General features: G+C 39.4%; 1 pseudogene; it reads left to right on the forward strand.

The window, feature by feature from the left end:
- The first annotated feature begins 3,982 nt into the window (after positions 1-3,982).
- LOC105886345 lies at positions 3,983-13,552 on the forward strand (annotated as a pseudogene).
- Positions 13,553-21,692: the final 8,140 nt, after the last annotated feature.

The raw sequence follows: 21,692 nt of genomic DNA on the forward strand, positions 1-21,692 counted from the left end.
AAAAAAAAAATTAAAAAATAATTAAATGATCAGTAGTTAAAAATCTATGAATAGATAATAAGCTGAAATTTTTAGTATGAATTGACTTGTCAGCTTGACATTTGTGTGTAGGATTTCCTGGTCAGCTCTGGTTTCCCACCAATTTCATTAATGATATAGCTGATATTTTAATTTCAAAACAATTTCTACATGTTTTAATTACACATTTGTATCAAAATACAATTTGTATATATGTACAAAAATAGAAAATTATGTTATTATACATTCAGTAACTAATTTTAACCCAGAAATGGGACTCAGCATAGCACGAAGGTTGAGACCTTACGCTGTGGACCAGGATGGCCTGTGTCATCTCTGAAAAGCCACTACAGGACTGTGTGGGCCTCACCTACCCACGGGTGTCCTGGAGGTGCAGTGATGGCACTAATTACCTTGTGGCACAGTCAGAGAGTGAATGTGTTAATTGGGTTTAGGGCCACAAATACTTGCTGCTACATGTATAGTTACTGTCAAAATTCAATTTTCTTTAACTATTATCATTTAGACATGGGTAGAAACCTTTACACAATGAATTTGGCCTTTAGATAAATTACCTAATACATTTTTAAAAATTAGCATATCAAATGTAAATGACAAAAATAACATCCCTTCCTATTTTTTAAGTAGCCATTAAATTTACGACACAAACCAAAGAGTGGCACTTCAGGGCTTCTGGATGAAATCTGACCAGCCCCTGTTGTTTTTCATAAAATTAAGGTAAAATCCACCAACATTAACATCACTTTTTATACTCCTTAAAGTGTGTGGCCCAGGATCTTTAATGCATTCACAGTGCTGGGCAGCTGTCACCACTCCTAGGTACAAAGCTTTTCTGTCATCTAAGAAGGACACTAGCAACAGCCGGTTTTCTTCTCCAGCCCCCTCTGGCCCTGGAAAATGGCAGATGAGCTTGCTGTGCATGGGCCTGGCCATTCGCATACTTTCTGTCCCTGCAGTCAAACATTTGTGGCCTTCTGTGTCTGGCTTCTTTTACTTAAAATCTTGATTGAATTCCCACTCATTTCATAGAATGTACAAGTACATCATTCTTTTTTTGGTGAAAAACAGTCAGTCCTTTATGTGGTTACACTACATTTAGTGATTCCGTTCCTCAGTGGATGGACACTTGGGTTGATCCAGTGATCCCAGTGATGGACACTTGGGAATAGTGCTCCTATGAATATTCATGCATAAGTTTTTGTTTTAACACATACTTTCAAAACTTGTGGTGTATTCCTAGAAGTTGCTGGTGGGAAGCACAATTCCAGCTATTGCAGGAAACATCCTGCTGTCACTTACAAGGTTGTACCTTTTCATATTCTCAGCAGAATTTGTGATATTAACAATTTTTTTCTCCACATCTTCACCAAAACTTATTTCCATTTTATTTGATCATAGCTGCTATTGGTTACATCTATCTAATCAGCTCCCTGCCAAGCAATGCTGTCTCCTCTTCACTTCTCAAGCTATAAATGGAGTCAAGTTTTGACAGGCTCCAATGTGAAGTATAAGGTGACCCGTGAGCAGGTGTGCTGGGTATCCATATACCCACTGGAGCTACGTTCAGACAGAATCTGGGCAACATGTGGAAATGAGAACCAAGGAAATGAGAAAGGGATGGAATGAATATAAAGTTAGATTAGGCATAATTTATTGATATGGGGGCACTAAGCCAAGATTCACCATTTAATATTGCAGCATGGAAACTTACAAACGGTTCTGTGATATAAATCTGTTGTTTATCTATTACCATCTCCAAACATGAGTTATGACCTGTTTTCTCTGTGTGGTTACTGAAGCATCTGCTTTTTCAGTTTGAGAGTTCTCAGTGATTTAGTGCACCTATTCTTCAATTCTTACAGCCAAAAAGAACTGCTCTCCATGCTTTGCAAATTAGTCCTGTGAAGAGACATCCTCCCAAACTCTGCCACATAATGTAAAATTCTATTCAGCTTTTACTTCCTCTTACATGTAGCAGGGCTCCAAACCCATTCTAGGGAAGACAAGTGAACAATTACACTGACCCTAAATAAGCCTTCATGGTGGTACGTGTCCATGGAGCCAGCTGGAAGGAAAGAGGCCTCTTGACATCTGGGAATAAGGACATTAAACACCAAGGGGAAAATTCTGGTCCTGCTAGAAGTGGTTGCCCTCCCTGCCCAGACTGCCCTGGACAAAGAGAGATGACTCACCAGTCACTAAAAGTGACCAGCATCAGATAAAGCTGCAAAACCGGCTGCTGGAGAGGCCCAGAGGCTAGGCCATCATACCCCATTTAGATTTATTGGACTTTAAACCTCATTACATCAGGGAAGATGAAAAATAGGCCCAAGACAGGGAGTTGGTAAGGTAGATTCTGGCTTCTTCTGAAAGACTGATGCCTGTGGGACACTCCTGCTCCCTAAAACCAAACTTCAGTCCACCCAATTCCAAACATCTACATGGGGGAACACAAAGTGGAAGAGAAGGCTGATGGACCTGGTCCCCCCACATGGCTAGGTCCAACACCATGAGACTTCTCAGAACATCACACAGGTGCTCTCTATGTACTAAAAATAAGCCCAAGGCAGACATGACCCTCCTAACATGGGGGTGACATGCAAGGGGTTGCATCCTTTCCAAAACTGTCAAGTGAATTATACCCCAGTGCCTAAGGCTGGTAGAAGCCACAGATCCTCCTAGTGCCCAGTGATACCATTTCAGGATAGTCCCAGCCACATTCCACGACATCAGAAAACTCACAGAAATGGCCAAGGCCTTACTAAAGGAAATCATTCCCAGACTCAGGCTTCCAAGCTCCACACAAATGACAATCCCTTCCTTCATTTCAGAAATCACTGAAAGGTTGGATGAAGCATTGCAGATCAAAGGAAACAGCACTCTTCCCAGAGACCAGAGTCAAGAGAAAAAGAGAAAAATGAACCATACTTCAGAGAAAGCAGAGGCAAACCTCAGGAGTCAGAGACAGATCTGAGTTGGGGTAAATTTTATCCATGAGTTAGGGTGGTAACCTACAGTGAGCTAGTGTTAACTCAGTAATTTTACTCAAAGACAAATAACCTAAAGAAGCTAATATGTCCACACAAAGCTTATACATGAATGTTAATAAACTACATTTTCATAAAGGCTAAAACCTGAATGAAATCAATGTCCTTCAGTTGGTGAATGAATAAAAAATTTATATCCATACTATGGAATACTAGGTGGCAATAAAAAAGGAATAAAGTCTTAATATAAGGGACACTGTGTATTATTGTCTTTAAACATTCTGCTAAGTGGAAAATGTCAGTCATAAATGAGTATGTCTATATGATTATATTTATCAAATTGTCCAGAAAATGCAAATATATAGATACAAAGTTTAGATTTGTGTTGTCTGGGGCAGAGAGAGGAGAAACACAGAGCTGGGGGACACCAGCTACAGAGCACAGGGCCTCTCTCAGGGAGGCAGGGCTGCTCTCAGTAGTGAGGCACAGCTCTGTGAATGTACTTATCACACTGAACTCTAAACAGTAATATCACGTATGCAGTAAATATCAATACAGATGTACAAAAAAATTTAACCAGATATTCAGGAAATACCAACCCAGCTGAATAATTACTTAATTTCCAGTTTTGTGTCAAGGGACTACAGACCCAGGAGTCTCTCACTTGCCTATATTTCTGATGCTATGTAAAGTGTCTTACATAAGACAGATGACTTACACGTGCTAGGTCATCAAAATTAGCTGCACTGTAGCAATTATAAACATAAAGGGACATTAAGCACTCTTGAGCAAGTATGAGGCCATCTAACCTTGGTTTGTGCACCTCCCAACCACTGCACAAATAATCTACTTACTTGTAAGTGTATGTTGAATTTTAACTTGATTGATTTACCTGGGTTTAAGGATAAGAAATGTCAGAAAGAAGTAACAACTGAAAAAGAAGCATCGCTCTGACTAGAATGGCTGTGAAATGGACTTCAGCTCTACTGCTCCTACAGCTGAGCTGTTGCTTCAGCTCTGGGACATGTGGAAAGGTGCTGGTGTGGCCCACGGAATACAGCCACTGGATCAACATAAAGACCATCCTGGACGAACTTGTCCAGAGAGGCCATGAGGTGACTGTGCTGGCATCTTCAGCTTCCATTCTCGTTGATCCCAGGAAAACATCTGCTATTAAATTTGAAGTTTATCCTACATCTCTAACAAAAGATGACTTTGAGGGTCTTTTTGTCAAAATGGTCAATGAATGGATATATGATGTTCCAAAGGATTCATTTTGGTCACATTTTTCACAGGTAGAAAAACTGACACTGAAATATTCTGACTGTGTGCAAAAGCTCTGTGAAGATGTAGTTTTCAATATGAAACTCATGAGGAAGCTACAGGATGCAAAGTTTTTGATGTTCTTCTTGCAGATGCCATTGCTCTCTGTGGGGAGCTGCTGACCCAGGTACTTAAACCACCCCTGGTGTTCAGTCTGCGCTACTCTCCTGGATACTCATTTGAGAAGCGCAGTGGAGGACTTCCCTTCCCACCTTCCTATGTACTAGTTGTCATGACAGAATTAAGTGATCAGATGACATTCCTGAAGAGGGTGAAAAATATGATATACGTGCTTTATTTTGACTTTTGGTTCCAAACATTTAGTATGAAGAAGTGGGATCAGTTTTAAAATGAAGTTCTCAGTAAATCATGTTTTTACTCATGGATATTAAGTCCCACATTTCTTGGTGCCTTGGAAGGTGAACTTGTATGAACGTGGAGTCTGACAAGTGTGTATTTTGTAAATGAAAGGAAGAAATGAAAACATAAGATAAAATACCAATCTCACAAACATTATGGAAATGTGGAAACATTATAGAATCAGAATATTGTGGCCATCACTTCTTAGATACTCCCTATACACATAAAAGTACAAATTCAAGCACTTAGGATTTCTTTACACAATCCTTTGTCTACTTTACTCTTCATTTTTTGTCTCAAGTAAAAGTTAATAGACACATCAAGAAACATCTTGATGAAAGCAGACATGTATAGTGAGGAGTTACACGATATTGTAGCTCAACTATCAATGAAGTATTAAGGAAGTTGTTTCTCCTTGTGTAACCTAGTTTTCTTACTTAGAAATTATGATATTTTTCCATATAACCAAAAGGATCCTTTCACAGTTAGTGGTGGCTGTGTCTCAGAAAAAGACATCTAAAATTTGAGGTTTCCAATGTGTCTACTTCCTCAGTCAGGCTGAAGATTAACTGTGTTAAGGCCTAAAATCTTATTGACATGTGGACATCCAAGCTTTCATCTATATTTTATTAAACTATGTATCTACATTAAGGTCAGTGTGAGCCAAATCAGGAGGAGCAAAAATTATTCATTTGTATAATTTTTGAAATTTCCACCTGTCATATGTAAATGTATTTATTTTTAGAATACTAATATCGTTTCAGATCTTCATCCAAACCAGAACAAGGAATAGGTACAAGGATCTCAATCATATATTCAAAAAACTCTAGACATACTTGGAGAACCAAGGATCCAGAGACTTGATTCATAAATTGTAGAAACTAAATTGAGCACAAATTGGAAGGAATTTTTTATGATTTGGGTAGGATTGAGTGATAGATTTCAAAGAATTGTTTAATTATATATTTGTTCCTACTGCAGTTTTAGCAAACAAATAAATGGATGGGTAATTCCATTGTGGCTTATATTAATAATCATTGATAATTATGAATATATTGATGTGGCATTAGAGACTCAGCCTCTTCAAAAAATTCTCTTAATACTTTGCTTTTCTTATACATATGTATGAGCAACTTATGTCTATATATCAGTGTGTGTATATATTTGTGTAACATAAACACTGTATTTATCTTTGGCTACATTATTCCAACTTCTCCAGGAAATTACTGTCATATTTTCCTAACAACCCTTCAAAGCAAAATGAAGGCACACAAACTTGAAATTGGGAATGTCACTGACAGAGAGTGTAGGTGAAACTCTTTTTTTAAATTTTCATATTATTACAAAATTTCTGACATTGATCTTGTGTTATTTTCATAAATATATCACAGAAGGAGATCCATAATGAATCTGTAAAGACAGGTTGTGTTTCTTCTGTAGTCAGTGAGTAAAGAAGGTTTGGGAGGACAGGGAGCCAGTGAGAGAAAACATTGAACTCAGGTGATATGGAGCATGGCTTCAGGTACCTGGTTTGCACAGACACCTAGGTGTCCCATGTCTTATGTGAAATAGTAACACAGCAATCTTCCTACTAAAACTGATGTCCCTTGGTTAAAACTATAGTTTTAAGATCTGGAAGCAGCTTTTCACTCCTTCTCAGATCTCTGTCTGATTTGGCCCACCTGCCTCCACTCCAGTTTTCACCAAGTACATCAGGGTGACTCAGAAGTCCTACAAGGTGTCTACCTCTGCCCCATAGACCTTCACCAGCCACTCATACAGCAGTGACCTGATGCCCACATCAGCTCTTGGAGCTTCTCCTAGGTGAGCAGAAGCTTCTGGAGTGGCCTGGGCACCAGCATGGGTTCACGTGAAGGCTATGTTGGGGCCAGAGGTAGGGGAGGCATCACAGCTGTCACAGTGAACCAGAGCCTCCTGAGCCCACTCAACCTGGAGGTAGACCTCACATTCAGGCTGGGCACACCCAGGAGATGGAGGAGATTGAGACCCTCAACAAGTTTGTCTCCTTCATCAACCAGGTGTGCTTCCTAGAGGAGCAGAACAAGATGCTGGAGACCAGTGGAACCTCCTGTAGCAGCAGATGGCTCGCAGCAGCATGGACAGTGTGTGTGAAAGCTGCGTCAACAGCCTTCAGGACAGCCAGACACACTGGGCCAGAAGTTGAAGCTGGAGGCAGAGCACAGCAACATGCAGGGTCTGGTGGAGGACTTCAAGAATAAGTATGAGGAGGAGACCAACAAGCCTACAGAGATGGAGAACAAATTTGTTCTTATTAAGAGGGATGTGGATGGAGTGTTCATGATCGAGGTGGAGCTGGAGTCCCTCCTAGAAGGGCTGGCTGACAAGATCAACTTCCTCCTTCCTTCATGCAGTTGTATGAAGAGGAGCCCTGTAAGCTGTAGTCCCAGATCTCTGACACGTTTGTGGTCCTGTGCCTGGACAACAGCAGCTCACTGGACATGGACTGTTAAGGATGCAATGCCAAGCTGGCCCAGCTGGAGGCCTCCCTGCATCGGGCCAAGCAGGACATGGCTCTGCAGCTGCATGAACAGTAGGATCTGATGAATGTCAAGCTGGCCCTGGACATGGAGATCACCACCTACCACAAGCCACTGGAAGGGGAGGACAACAGCTGGAGTTGGGGATGCAGGGCATGAGTATCCACATGAAGACCATCAGTGCCCCAAGCTGGGCCTACCAGGGGCCTCATAAGCCCTAGCTTCAGTTACAGCCTGAGCTCCTTCCAGCCCAGCTTAGGATCTGCTGGGGGTTCCAGCTCCTTTAGCTGCACCAGCTCCAGGGTGGTGGTAATGAAGAAGATTGAGACCCATGATGGGAAGCTGGTGTCTGATTGCTCTGATGTCCTGCCCAACTGAGTAGCCACTGCAGCCCCTCCAGTTCACACTCTCACACAGCTGCTGCAAACCTGTGGGGGGGAGGCAACTGTGTCAGGGAGCACATGGAACAGGAGACATCAGCCTACCCTTGGGGGGAGTTTACCACCTGGGGTACCCCTTCTTACCCAGGCTCGAAACTAAAAACCAATTTAATTGTTTTTCAAAAATAAAGCGACAGCCACATTGACAACCCCCAAAAAATATGCTTTTAAAATTTGGAATATTTTTAGAAAACAACAGTTTTACCAAGAAGATTTATACCAAGGATTTATACATGAAAGTTTATTTGTTATGTTGAAGGAATTGATTGTTACATCACAGAGAAGAGAAAACAATATATGAATTTAATATATGAATAAACAATATATGAATTTAATATGTTGTTTGTTTTTCTGTGCTGAGAGAATTCACTGAGCAGTTTGGAATTATTCCTGTATAGGATATATTTAAATTAAATAACTGGCTCACACTGGAAAACACAAGTCATAATAATTCTCAATCAACTCCAAGTACATGTGCACTAGGACTTCCAGACAGCTCAGGACAGAGATGGGACTGTGATAGGAAGGCCTGGCTGTCTGTGGGGGGCGGGTGCTCTGTGTGGGACATGGTGAGGGGTGAGGACTGTCCATCCTGGCCAGTTTTAAGTAGCACATCAATTTAACAGTGTAATGTCATGATAAGAATGTCTCCTGCCTAAAAATTTCCAAATAAATATGGTCATTCAACTCTGTTACTATATGCCCTATGAATCCATATTACAAGTGGGACACCTGGGCTATTGCACTGAAGTTCCAAACCACGGTATCATCATCCTGTATATCAGTGTTTCTTGATGTTCAGCTTTTCAGTGAGTGTGTGTGTCTCTGTGTCTATGTGTGTGTCTTTGGGGGAAAGTATGGGAAACTCTGACAAACTTTAAGAGATGTGTCAAAGATTACGGAACTGAAGAACCATAGATATAATATCATCCCAACTCTCAGGGAGATTTCCTCATGTCTCATAGGGAATGGCTCCAAACAAAAGAAATTCCACATAAAAATGCCTGAAATGACAAAAGAGATGTAATAGAATCACAGTTTTGTAGAATTGAAGCCAAGTGAAGCCACTTTCAATAACCTGTATCCGTAAACCCAATGATATATATGAAGAGTCTGGGCATGATACTTTCTAGCTCTCCCTCTCCCAACTACATAGCAGTAGCTCCACTGTTTTTCTTCCTCCCACACATGTTTGCACAAATACCTGCAATAGAAGCCGCCAATCACATAACATGTCTCTTTCCAAAAAACTTTGCAATTAAATCAGTTAAACATCAGTCCTTACTTTGATACTCCTGATAGCACAGGAGTTTCTTTTCTAGACATTTGTAAACATCCTTCCAACCGCATTCCTTGTGCTGATACATGTACATGTCACGACCCCTAAGACCCTGGTCTTGGTCACTGCAGAAAGGAACCAGGCGTGACATGGATTAGAAGTACAAGCTTGCAGGAGGCAGGCTAACCTTAAGTGCAGGATAGCCCAGAGCCCCCTCCACAACTGCTATTTATTAAGGTTATACACAGCAGGTGTGGAGAGTTAAGTTATTGACATACACAACAGATGTGGAGAATTAAGGTAATTACATGCAAGGGCTGCATGTGTAAGGATCACCATGTGCTCTTTCTTCATGTGTTCTTTCCCCACAACCTCCATGACGAAGTACCAAGCATCAATGTTTAACACATGCTTACTAGTGAGTGACCGATCTTATCTAATTCTGCAACAATGAATTACATGGGGGATTGCCCCCAAGTCACAAAACATCTCTAGGCTTGCCAGGAGACTGTCCTGTTCTCACCATTTCCTTTTAATGTGATAAGCATCAATAACTTTGCTTTTGCAAGCATGGGGTCCATTCCTCTACATACACATTTATGATGGACATATTCTTTCTTCACAGGAGATGGAAGACTTCATCCAGAGCTCGGAAGAAAATGGTGTTGTGGTGTTTTCTCTGGGGTCAATGGTCAGCAACATGAAGGAAGGAAGGGCCAATGTGATTGCTGCAACCCTTGCCCAGATCCCACAAAAGGTTAGATAATGTGTCCACTGGTGGACAGTTACTGAATGAGTCTATGTGAAAGGTTAATTGCCTTATAGTTAACAGACCTCCTGAGGGCACTGTGCACCCTGAGATCTTATCGGAAAGGAGGGAAATTTAGTGCATATCTGTGCTAGCACAGTGGCAGGAAGCAGGCCTTGAGAGAAGTCTCAAGTGCATTACAGTCTAGGCTCCCATGCAATTGACCTTTTGTGCCTCCTACACATGTGGAACAGGCCTTTTTGGTGTGCTGGACAGGGAGCTGCTCAGAGAAAGATGGCCTGGCTGACTAGTCACCCTCTAGGTACCCACCTAGCCAGGGAGATTTAGAGAAAGAGAAAAACTTGCCTGCCTTCCTGGCTGCATGTAATGAAAATCATGAAGATGGTGTCCTGCCCTGAGGCAGGACCTGGATATCTAATGTCACCTCCAGGCTGACACCTGTCCTGACTAAGGGAGGAGAAGGAAATAAAGGAGGAGCTGATCAAAAGGGGCCAGGAATGGGAGGGGATCAGATGCCCCATAGAATATAGTAGGAACATAATTACTCACATACACAATACACTTGTGGTCTGTGTGTGCTCAGGAATCATTTCTTAGTTTTCTATCAGTAAAGAACTTCTAACAATTTTTGTTACTTTTATGGCAAAAGTGGACATTAACACCCAAATACCAAGCGAAAGTTAATTTTCCTCAAGTCAAATAGAAATACCTGGGAATTCTACAAAGGCCTTACTTTGGTACTGGGCCTTGACATGTCTGTATTATAGGAGTGGTATTAATCACTGCTGCAGTCTGTCAGTTTGTGTTAACAATCAGTCCAACAAAGTTTAGCAAATATAATTTTAGACATTTTCAACAGGTGTCTTGTTATTCATAAACTGCCCACTGGCTCTATTTTTCTACAATAGAAGAATTTCCATAACTGGCACTGGTGATAACCCTCTGAGTCCTGGTCAAATGTTACCACTTCCACTCTTACTCAGGAGAGGTGTTTAGTGAGGTGTGTCTGACAGGTTGATGGAAACTCTGATGTAGCATCGACACCTTTCTCACAACCACCTGATTTTTATGGATGTGGATATTTTGGAAATCAGTAAATGGCAAACTCTAATGAATTACTTTTATAACAGGCAGATATTAACAAACTACTACTCATTTTACTCAAAAGCTTGAGGTGAGGTGGGTGGGGTCTGAAAATTAAGTTCACAAACCTGCCCCTGAGTACTTACATTGGCAGCACTGTACACACAACTCAGTAAGGCATCCTGTCCTAGGACAGCAGAGTCTCACAGTTGTGTGTGTGATGACGTGTGATGGTGCTTTGGTAAGCAGGGCTCATTATTGTTATTGCCTATTTTTGTGAGTGGTTGGGAGGTTGAATTAGAGCAACAAACAGGTATTTGTAACTTTCTTGTAAAATTTGGCAAGAGTGGAGGTGAAATCAGGGACATGTTAGTCCAAGTTTATATGGATAATGCCATGAAGAGAATGGCAGTCCACAAATGGATTAAAGTGTTTCTGAGGGGAAAGAGAGCATCACTGATAAGAAGAGGTCATGGTAAACAGTACTGACCAGAACTGATGAAAACATTGCAAAAATTTGTCAAATTGTGGACTAAATCATTAGCTGGCTGTGAGATGCATAGCAGACCAAGGAAACATTGATGGAAAAAATGTCTTGAAAATTGTAAATGAAAATCATGGCCAACAAATATGGCCTTTGCATGGTGACAAAACAACAACTCACATGTCCCTGCATCTGAGGGAGATTTTAGGCAGTAAGTAAGTAACCATACCGGAACACCCTCCCTACTCACCTGATCTGGCCCCCTGTCACTTTTTTCTTCACTGGAAGATAAAGGAAATATTGAAAGGAAGATATTGGATGACATTCAGGACATCAAAGGTAATATGACAAACGTTCATATATCCATTCTAGAAAAAAACTTCAGAAATTGCTGAGAAGGGTGGACTTGGCACTGGTGTCAGTGCACAGCTTCCCAAGGGGAGTTCTCGGAAGGTGACTGTAGTGATATTCAGCAACAGAGCAGGTAGCACGTTTTCTAGGATGAGTTCGCAAACTTAATTGTCACACCTCACATGCTACAATTACTATGACTTGATTTTTACACAGTGTATCCCTGTATGAAAATGTCACAAGTAGTCTATACATATTAGTACAACTATTACATACAATAGTACAACTATTATATGTCCAACATAATTGAAAATAAGACATTTTGAAGAAAAAATTCATAAAAACAGATTAATATTGGCTTTAGATGAGTGCAGCTAGTATAAAATAAATCAAATACATGTACATCATTACAAGTGTATTTTTTTTTGCACTAGAATTTTATTGCCTGTCGAATAATTTCTTAAGTGTCTGAATTTACCAGTGTAGGAATCATTTGTGTAAGTTACTCAGAATTCCTTGGATACCACATTGATCTTGACAGTAACCCATAAATCCCAGTTATTCTATTTACCTAGAGTTTGAGTCGTTCTCATGACTTACCAGCCTTGTGCTCACTTCTCCATAGTTTATACGAAGGGTTTAGCTAGAACACTGACAATCCCTTTAGAGAGATAACTTGCCTTAACTTTGGATTTCTACTCATGGAATGAGGTATTTTCTCCACCGGAACAGCTCCTGTGGAGATTTGATGGCAAGAAACCTAATACCTTGGGACCCAATACTTGGCTGTACAAACGGATACCCCAGAATGAACTTCTTGGTAAAATTCTGGAGGAAAAATCCTGAATACATGAGTCACAGCCAATTAGGGTGATAGTAGATCAATAGCTTAACATAAAAAATATTTATTTATGAAAACTCAAGAATAAAAGCCAGCTACTTTATACATATGTTCCAGTCCTGGGGCTGGGGTGGGGGGAAAAATAACCTATAAGAGTTGGCATTTTGCTGCACACACTCATATTATTTATATCCTGAAACAAAGTGTGTATTTCTATTCCCAGAGGTGTCTCTGTCTCCTACCTCTATTGGAGCAACTATACCTTGACCTTCTTCCTACTCAGGGTCTTCCTACTCAGGGTCATTTCACATGACACTGAGCATCACAGTTCCTCTTCTGTTTCCAGAAACTATGCATTGTGTGTTGGAAGGAATCCCCAGTCCCTACCGTTAAGTGACATCACCTTCATAGAGGAGTGTGGCCTGTCCTTGCTGTGACCTTAGCCCTGCTCCTGTCACACTCCCTGCTGCCTAAACACCTTGCATGTTGGATGCAATGACTGCACTATTTCCCTGAAAGAACAAATGCTAATAAGCCTGACCCTGTCTTTTCTTTTTCTTTGTACATTTCATTTCTTTTATCTAGAATGTGCTTTTTCATTGTCTCCTGGTGATTATGTATCCATCTTTTGTTCTAAAGTCACACAGCATTTCTTCCATGAAGACTTCACTTCTCTCTCCAGCACAAGTAGGTCCTTCTGCCTCTGAATCTGAGAGCAGTTCTAGTGCAGGTTTGTGGGACTCTAGTCTGCTGTCTAGAGAAAATTCCCCTTTCACTGTCCTATAATGTGCCTTCCTTATCTAATTCCTGAGACATGTAATGAATAACTTCACTGTAATTCACCCAACTGTAGGTCACCCAAAACCAAGGCTTTTGTAATTCATGGTGGAACCAAATGGCATGTATGAGGCCATCTACCATGGGGACCCCATGGTGGGCATTCCTTTGTTTGTGGATCAACCTGAAAACAGGGCTCACATGAGGGCCAAGGGAGCAGCTATCACCTTGGACTTCTCCATGGTGTCCAGTGCTGATTTGCTCAGTGCTCTGAGGATGGTCATTAATGACCCCATGTGAGTAGCATGACTTTTTATTAGGTGGTATTTATAGACAGGTTCTCTTATAATCAGTAAATGAGATTAATTCCTTAGTAGATTTTTAGTAGATTGGTTTTGAAAAAAAAACCTACTATTTGGAAAGTATAAAATAATAAATTATTTAATCAATCAGCAATTTCCTTTCATTTCCCACTAGCTACTTAGTTCACAGTTGCATTGAACCTAATAAATTTAATGGGAAACTAATTAGTACAAAAATTTTTTATATAAAAATAACTTCAGATACACAGAGAAGTATAAACAAGATGAATGTTTACAATTAAGACAGAAGCCACCATTAAAAGGAATAATGAACTTTGAAATATATGAAAATATTTTAATTCAATTACTAAAACTTCTTAATTTATTTATTTTATTTTATTCCGAAGTTTATTTTTATACTGTTATGATTTTCATAGATTCAATTGTGGATATAATTTACATAACACAAAATTGATGTATTCAAAAATGTAAAATTTAAATATATTCAGTACGTTTATGGAGTTATGAGATGACACTATAATTTTAAAAGCTCTGTATCACCCCAAGGAAATTTTGTAAGGCGTTGCAATCTCCTCCTGTAAACACCTGATCCCAGGAAATGCTAATTCATATTTTCTCTGCAGATTATTCTCTATAGGTATCACATATAGGAATCATACATTTTATGGTGTTATTAAAAATAGCTTTTTCACTAAGCATCATTTTTTTCAGTTTCTTCCATGTTGTTTCATGTTCCAATAGGCATTTTGTTCCCTTTTTATTATTATTGTTTGGGATTCATTGAGGGAACAAAAAATTAGGTTACACTGACTGCATTTGTTAGGTAAAATCCCTCTTATAATTGTGTCCCACCCCCAAAAGGTGTGCCATACACCATGATCCCAACCCCTCCCTTGCCTTCTCCTCCCTCCCTCATTCCCCTATCCCCCACCTTGTCTTAGCCCATCTATTCCTTCCTATTAGAATTAAGTACATTGAATTCTAGATTCTCCATTCTTGTGATGCTTTACTAAGAAGAATGTGTTCCAACCCAATCCAGGTTAACTCCCCCAGCCAGCTAGTGGCAGAGTGTGGTCGCTTGGCCAACGAGGCACTGACTTTCCTCTGACTCTAGCAGACTTAAATCCCTGGTACATTTGCTCATTGGAGGGAACTGGGCCACAGCCCTGTGGGGCTACCAGTGCCTGGGTGTGAGGTGCAAGGTGTTGAAGGAGGCACCAGCCCCCCTGGACTATTTTCCTGTGTGGGCCTTTCAGACTCCACAGAGCACCAGAGTGAGGTACACTTAAGCTGCCAGTGGACCCCTGCTGCATTGTTGCTGAAGACCTTTTGAACTCTCCCACCAGATCTATGTTTGTGTTGACCAGGACAATTGGTTTGGAACCCTTGATCTGGACCAATCACCTGGGAACCCACCAAGGTTGTACCCTAGTTGTGTTGTTGTGGGAGTGTCTGGAAGGATTCTCCCCTTCCAGTTGTCATCTGTTGGGGAGGGGGCAGGGTGCCTTAGTTACTTATATATCTCCACAGCTGAGATTTAAGCCCAAAGCCACTGATTCACTAGAATTGGACAGAGACTAACTGAATACAGGTTGGAGTGATCTAGCCCACCCACGACAAGCAGGTCCCCAGAGTTTCAGGCTTAGTACTGAATGGCACCTTTGTAAAGCTCTAAGGGAAAAGCTGCAATCACAAGTCCCAGTTCTTTGGTAAAGGGCAGTTAATTACAACTCCAGGAGCCCTCAATTCAATTTCACTTTACCAACTTCTCTAGCCAAATGGTGAAAAATAATCATGGGGCAGAATCAGTGAAAAAATTCTGGCAACTTGAATAATCAGAGTAGATCAAATTCCCCAAGGAATGACAAAACAGATGCACCAGATCATCCCATTCATAAACAAATGGCTGAGATGTTAGAAATTAAATTCAGATTTAGGATGGCAAATAATATGAACAAAATGGAGGTAAAGATAGAATTAGAATTTCAAGGAACAATTCAAAAATTGTTTCAAGAATTCAATGAATTCAAAACAAAATCACCAAGGATTTTGACACATTCGGGCAAGAACTCATAGCCCCCAAAGATCTGAAAAATACAGTAGAATCTCTCAGCAACTGAATGGAGCAGGCAGAACAAAGGATCGCTGACGTTGAAGATACAGTTTTTGAATGCTCCCAAATGCTGAAAGAGGAAGAGATGTGGAGAGCAAAAATGGATCATTCCATGAGAGAATTGTGGGACCACTCCAAAAGAGCAAACATTCACATTCCAGGAAACCTTGAGGGAAAAGAGGTTGCTTCGAAAGACCCAGATGCTCTACTCCAGGAGATAATCGAGGAGAACTTCCCAAACATGGCAAGAAATTTTGAAATCCAGGTAGCAGACAGTTTCAGAACCCCAGCACAACTCAATCCAAATAAAACATCTCCTAGCCACCTTTTATTTACTTTTCCAAAGTTAATATGAAGGAGAAAATTCTGCAAGCAGCCAGATGTAAGAAAACAATAACTTACAAGGGGAAGAATATTAGAACAATTGCAGATCTCTCTGCTGAAACTTTTCAAGCCAGAAGAGGATGATCATCAACCTTCAATCTCCTAAAACAAAACAACTTTCAGCCCAGGATCCTATACCCAGCTAAATTGAGCTTCATTTATGATGAAGAAGTTAAATAATTTAATGACATACACACATTGAAGAAATTTGCCATAACCAAACCAGCTCTTCAGGATATCCTCAGACCCATACTCCATAATGACCAGCACAATGCTCTACCACCAAGGTAAACTCACTCTGAAATTCTTGACCAAAACCTAATTTCGACAGTGGTTAAAAGATTCAGAATGTCCACTGGACTTTTGAAAAACCTGACACCCAAAATATTACCAGGCTTATCAATACTCTCAATTAATGTGAATGGCTTAAATTGTCCTCTTAAGAGGCACACATTGGCTGACTGGATACAAAAACTCAGGAAAGATATCTGCTGCATACAAGAATCTCATCTTACCTTAAAGAATAAATATAGACTCAGGGTGAAGGGATGGACATCTGTAATCCAGGCAAACGAATTTCCAAAAAAAATAGGGATGGCAATTTTATTTGCAGATACTTTAGGCTTTAAACTAACAAAGTTAGTAAAGTAAGGAAGGAAGTAAGGAAAGACAAGGATGGTCACTTCATATTTGTTAAGGGAAACACATAACATGATGAGATGTCAATTATTAACATTAAGCGCCCAACCAGAATGCTCCTCAATTTGTAAGGGAAACCCTAACAGAAATGAACAATTTAATATCTTCCAGCACCATAATAGTTGGAGATTTTAACACCCCTTTGGCAGTGTTGGAAAGATCCTCCAATAAGAAACTAAGCAAAGACATTTTGGACTTAAACTTCACCAAACAACAATTGAATTTAATAGACATCTACAGAATATTTCATCCTAACAAAACTAAATACACATTCTTCTCATCAGCCCAAGGAACATCCTCCAAAACTGATTACATCTTAGGTCACAAGTATAACCTCAGCAAATTTAAAAGAATAGAAATTATTCCTTGCATTTTCTCAGATCATCATGCAATAAAATTTGAACTCACCAATAATAGGTAACTTTTCATACAAAGTCATGGAAACTAAATAACTTTATGCTGAATGATAGCTGAGTCATAGATAAGATTAAGAAGGAAATTGCCAAAGTTTTGGAACAAAACATTAATGAAAACACGAATTATCAGAACCTGTGGGATACTGCAAAGGCAGTCCTATGAAAGAAATTTACAGCATTGCAAGCCTTCCACAAGACAATAGAAAGAGAGGAAGTCTATAACTTAATGGGACATTTTAAGCAACTGGAAAAGGAAGAACATTCCAACCCCAAACAAAACAATAGAAAAGAAATAACTAAAATTAGATCACAATTAAATGAAATTGAAAAAAAAGAATTATTCAAAAGATCAATGAATCAAAAAGTTGGTTTTTGAAAAATTCAGCAAAATTGATAAACCTTTGACCAACCAAACCAAAAATAGAAAATTAAATCCCTAACATCATCGATCAGAAATGACAAAGGTGAAATAACAACAGACACATCAGAAATTCAAAAAATCCTTAAGGAATACTACAAAAGCTTTATCCTCAGAAATATGAAAGTCTGAAGGAAACTGACCAATACTTGACCTAGACTTAATCAGAAGGAATTGGAATGCTGAACAGATCTATATCAAGTACTGAAATGGAATCAACTACACAAAATCTTTAAAAAATAGAAGAGTCTGGGATCAGATGGCTTCACATCAGAATTCTACCAAACCTTTAAAGGGGAACCAGTACCTATATTACTTAACCTTTTCCAAAACAGAGAAAAAGAAGGAATACTTCCCAACACATTCTATGAAGTAAACATCACCTTGATTCCCAAACCAGGAAAAGATCCAATGAGAAAAGAAAACTATAGACCAATATCTTTAATGGACATAGATACAAAAATATTCAATAAGATCCTAGCAAGCAGAATCCAGCAATACATCAAACAAATTATACACCATGAACATGTCGGTTTTATCCCAGAGTCTCAAAGTTGGTTCAATATATATAAATCTATAAATATAATACATCACATAAACAAACTAAAAAACAAAGACCATATGATTCTCTCAATTGATGCAGAAAAAGCTTTTGATAATATCCAGCATTGTTTTATGATCAGAACACTTAAGAAAATAGGTATAGAAGGGACTTTTCTTAAACTGATAGAGGCCATCTATAGCAAACCCACAGATAATATTGTATTGAATGGAGTAAAATTGAAATCATTTCCACTCAGATCAGGAACCAGGTAAAGTTGCCCATTGTCTCCACTGCTTTTTAATATTGTAATAGAAGTCTTAGCCATCATAATCAGGCAAGAGAAGGCAATCAAGGGTATACAAATAGGGTCAGAGGAGATCAAATCAGATAATATGATTTTACACCTGGAAAACCCCAGGGACTCAACCACAAAACTCTTAGAATTAATCAAGGAATACAGTAGCATCTCAGGATACAAAATCAATACTCCCAAATCAGTAGCTTTACATATATATCAATAATAGTCATGCCTAAAAAATAGTCAAGGACTTTATTCCATTTACAATTGTTCCAAAGAACTTGAAATAATCGGGAATTTTTACCTAACAAAAGATGTGAAAGACCTCTATAAAGAAAATTATGAAACTCTGAGAAAAGAAATAGCTGAAGATGTCAACAAATGGAAAAATATACCATGCTCATATCTAGGAAGAATAAATGTCCATATTACTGAAAGCAACTTGCAAATTTAAAGCAATCCCTGTCAAAGCACTACCATCATACTTTAAAGATCTGGAAAAAATAGTACTTTGTTTTATACAGAACCAGAAAAAACCTCAAAGAGCCAAGACATTACTCAGAAATAAAAACAAATCAGGAGGAATCACGCTACCAGACTTCAGACTATACTATAAATCAGTAGTGATCAAAACAGCATGGTATTAGCACAAAAATAGAGAGGTAAATGTATGTAACAGAATTGAGAGCCAAAAGATGAACCCAGACACTTATCATCATTTGATCTTTGATAAGCCCATCAAAAATATAAATTGGGGGAAAGATTCCCTAGATTAACAAATAGTGCTAGGAGAATTGGCTGGCAACTTGTAGAAGACTGAAACTGAACTCACACCTTTTACCATTAGCAAAAATTGACTCTCACTGGATAAAAGACAAAAACTTAAGACATGAAACTATAAAGACTCGAGAGAAACATTTGAAGAAACTGGCCTGGGAACATTCTTTATGAGGAGGACTCCCCAGAAAATTGAAGCAACACCAAAAATACATTACTGGGATCTGATCAAACTCAAAATCTTCTGCACTGCCAAGAACACAGTAAGTAAAGCAAGCAGACAGCCCTCAGAATGGGAGAGGATATTTGCAGTTTATACTTCTGACAAAGGTTTGATAACAAGAATCCACAGAGAACTCAAACTTATTAATGACAAAATAACAAGTGATCCCATTTCATTGTGGGCAAGGGACTTGAACAGAAGCCTCTCTGAAGAAGATAGGTGCATGACCTACAGACAGACGAAAAAATGTTCATCATCTTTAATCAGAGAATTGCAAATCAAAACCACTTTGAGATATCATCTCTCTCCAGTAAGAGTGGCTCACATAACATAATCCCAAAACTACAGATGTTGGAGTGGATGTGGAGAAAGGGAACACTTCTGCACTGCTGGTGGGAGTGTAAGCTAATACACCTCTTTTGGAAAGAAGTATGAAGAATACTCAGGGATCTAAAAATAGACCTGCCATTTGATCTGGCAACTCCTCTACTAGGTGTATATCCAAAAGACCAAAAATCACTTGGCAACAGAGATATTTTCACCAGATTGTTCATTGCAGCTCAATTCATAATAGCCAAGTCATGGAAGAAGCCCAAGTGCCCATCAAAACATGAATGGATTTATAAATTGTGGTATATGTATACCATGGAATATTATGCAGCCTTTAAAAAGATAGAGACTTTGGCAGCACTTGTGGCTCAGTGAGTAAGGCACTGGCCCCATACACCAAGTGTGGAGATTCAAACCCAGCCTGAGCCAAACTTCAACAAAAATAGCCAGACATTGTGGCAGGTGCCTGTAGTCCCAGTTACTCGAAAGGCTGAGGCAAGAGAATTGCCTAAGCCAAAGATCTGAAGGTTGCTGTGAGCTGTGATGCCACACCACTTTATCAAGGGCAACAAAGTGAGACTCTGTCTCTAAGAAGATGGAGACTTTACCTCTTTTACATTACATGGATGGAGCTGGAACATATCCTACTTAGTAAAGTATCTCAAGAGTGGAAGAAAAAATATCCAAAGTACTCAGTACTATTTTGAAACCAATTTACAATCTCTCACACTTTTATATGAAGGATAGATCACAACTATGGCCCAAGATGAAAGAGGGAGGAGGGGGGATGGGAGTGGTGGGGGAGGCCAGATCGAGGGAGGGTGAATGGTGGAATCACACCTGTGGTATATAAAGCAAGGATACATGTTGGATCTGTTAGTATAATATATAAATGTCTTAACACAATAATTAAGTAAACAAGATGAGGTGTATACTAAAAATAATGATAATAAAAAATAGAATGTACAACTCAATAATAAAATAAGTAGGCAAATTGAAATTGAGCTAAGGATATGATTATAAATTCTGCTAAGAACAATGTATGGTGGCTGATAAGCCTAAGAAAGAAGGCTCAGCACCTTTAGAAAATAAGGAAGAAATGTAAAACATGATGACATGTCATGTCACTGCCACTGGCCACGATAGAAAGATCTCTACTAAGAAGTGCCTGCCAGGGGATGACAGAGTTGGAACCCTCATCCATTGCTGGTGGGAATGGGAAATGATGCAGCTGACGTAGAAAGCAGTTCCGCAATTTCTCCAAAGGATGGACATACAGGAAGCAAAAGATGTGGTATTCAATCTCAAGGAAGACAACCTAGAGAAATTAAAATATGTCCACTCCACACCAAGCCTATCCTTGAATGCTAATAAACAACATTTTCACAAATGCCAAATCCTGAACAAAATCAATGTCCAGAATTGGATAATGAATAAAAAGTTTATATCCATACTATGGACTACTAGTTGGCAATAAAAAGGAATGAAGTCTGAGTATAAGGGATGCTGTATATGATCCTTTTTAAACATTCTCCTAAGTGGAAAATGCCAGTAATGAACACATGCCAGACTGTGTGCTTATGATTCTATTTATGAAATTGTCCATAAAAAGCAAATGTATAAACACAAACTTTAGACTTGAGCTGCCTGGAGCAGGGGGAGGATAAATGCAGAGCAGGGAGACACCAGCTACAGAGCACAGGGCCTCTCTCAGGGCTGTTGGCAGTAGTGAGGCACAGCTCTGTGAATGTACTAAACACATTCAACTCTAAACAGTAATAGGTCACTGATATCATGTATGCAGTAATATCAAAAGAGTTATACAAAAAATATTTAACCAGATATTCAAGAAGTATCAACCCAGCTGTAAAATTACTTCATTTCCAGTTCTGTGTCAAGGGACTACAGACCCAAG

Source organism: Otolemur garnettii, unplaced genomic scaffold (genome assembly GCF_000181295.1).
Source record: "Otolemur garnettii isolate 467f Iridium unplaced genomic scaffold, OtoGar3 scaffold00191, whole genome shotgun sequence".
Taxonomy (NCBI): domain Eukaryota; kingdom Metazoa; phylum Chordata; class Mammalia; order Primates; family Galagidae; genus Otolemur; species Otolemur garnettii.